We start from the raw sequence: 2,294 nt of genomic DNA, 5'->3' as shown, positions 1-2,294 counted from the left end.
ATTTACGGTGGAAATTAGTAAGAAAAAAAAAAGGAACCTACAGGTTCTATTTTCTGATTTTATACCACTAAGATTTCTTACCTATTTTACGAGTAAAGCCTCCGATTCTACCTACTTTACCATTGACGTCTTCAATTGACGTTTTCATTTTCCATTTCTACGATTTCACCTTACACGTAACACGCTTTTGAAATTATTCTCCGATTCTTCTGATTCAAAGATGGCCAAAATAATCAAGCAACAGTCGGCTTTGCAAAGAGGATTGTTTCCCACTATCGTTTCACCAGAAATTAAGGATTAAATACCAAGCATGTATGCCTTGCTTCCATCATCATCTGCGGTAGTCTTGAAGACTTTTGATTTCGAACTGTGAGGCGTGTGGTGAATCACTGGCGAATTACATTCGCTTGAATCTTCCTTCGGTGACATCGCTTCCTTTGTCCTGGGATCATCTGTTGCTCTTTCACACAAGGACAAAGCGAGTAACTTTGAAATGTAGTAGATCCAAGCTTCTCCAAAGTAAAGTTCAGGGAAAGCAATTCTTCTCCTTTCCGACATTAGACGCTAAAAATAGTATCCATGCTCAAGTACGATGTCTTCGGTTGTTGGGCTTCTGAAGGCTCACCGGCGCTGCTTTTCGATGGAAGGTTGCCATAAATTATGTTGAAGGAACTCTCAGTAAACTAACGGGTAAAATTCGACGTAGACGGCTTTTAATTTGTTGCTGTTTGTTTGGCGTGGAATCACCTTACCGGAGTAGTTGTAGTAAGAGTGCTCAGAGAGTTCAGAGTTATTAAAAGATCCAGGGATCAAGAAGTCTCAAAGAGAAATAAAGACTCAAGACGAGAAACTAATGTGAAGACCTTTTGTCAAGTGTCCAGTTCCTGACATATTTGGATTGCATAGAAGAACTAACGAGTAGACAAGACCGACGAAGAAATGGCTAAAGCAAAATCAAAAACCAGATCTGGAAAAGAATACCAGGAAGAAAACGAAAACGAAGATTTGGAAGAATTTGTCCCTATGACGAAAGAGAAAGACAGTTTAAAGGAAAGTTGACTCAAAACTGAAATAATTAGGAATGGCAGATTTTATAAAATGTATATGTTACCAAAAGAACGAAGGGAGGAAAAGGAAAGATACGAAAGAAAAAGAAGAGAACAAAAGGAAAGATATGAGAGGGATAGAAGACTAGAGATGAAAAGGCAAGAAAGACCAGAGAAAGAACGTCGTGAAGAACAACAGGAAGAGAAACAAAGACTATAAGTTGAACGCAAAGAAACCAGAGAACGACTGGAACAAATGGAGCTGCAGAGAAAAGAGGAATTACAAAGGCTAGAAAATGGGATGAAGTTGAAAGAAGTAAACATGACCAAGCTGAACCCATAGCAAATACCTTGAATGGCCGAAAGAGAAATGGGTAGTAAAGCTGGTACCTTGTTTGACTGGTAAAGCCCAAGCAGCTTATGCTGCCATGTGAGTTATGGAAAGCAATGATTATGAGATAGTCAAAAAGTCAAAAAGGCTATACGAAAGAGGTACGACATAACAGAAGAAACATAAAGATAACGATTTAGATTGACAAAGAAATCAAGAGAAGAGAGTTACAAAGAAATGTATGTTAGCCTAAAGGACTTATTTAGAAAATGGACAAAACCAGATGGAAAGACAGTTGAGGAGGTCACAGAAGCAATCATTATGGAACAATTGGTAGGCACGATGCCCCCTGGAGTACAAATATGGCTTAGAGAGCATAGACCAAAAACTGTTGTGGAAGCTGCAGAGCTTGCTTATGGCAATTTTGATGCACGTAAAGGAATTCAGAACGATTTTCAGAGAAGACCTGAAAAGCCAGCCTGCAGCAGTTTCCAACGATAAGCGGGAAGAGAAAAAGGCTCATAATCAACAAAAGACAGCAAAATGTTATCAAGGAGACGTCGAAGTGGACCACCCATCAGACGCAGAGGATGTAATAATGAGCAAGGTTATCTTGAGAGATTCTGCTCAAAAGTAAAAAGGACGCAATATCTGTCAAAGAGGAACGACAAGTGCCTTTACACAGACTTCATAATACCTGGACAGAACGTTGAAATGATTCTGGATTCGGGATGCGACATGACTCTGGTCCAAAGCGACTTGGTGGACCCAAAGAAGATCGATCATCGTGAATGCACGCATCTTCGATGTATCCATGACCACAATTGCGTTCTTCCAGCAGAAGTCACGAAACTGGATATGTCAGAGGAAGATTTATTTGGGAAGGCATTAGATTGATATCCGATATTATGTCTTTT

Source organism: Montipora foliosa, chromosome 1 (genome assembly GCF_036669935.1).
Source record: "Montipora foliosa isolate CH-2021 chromosome 1, ASM3666993v2, whole genome shotgun sequence".
NCBI lineage: Eukaryota > Metazoa > Cnidaria > Anthozoa > Scleractinia > Acroporidae > Montipora > Montipora foliosa.
Note: the sequence above shows the minus strand (reverse complement) of the source record.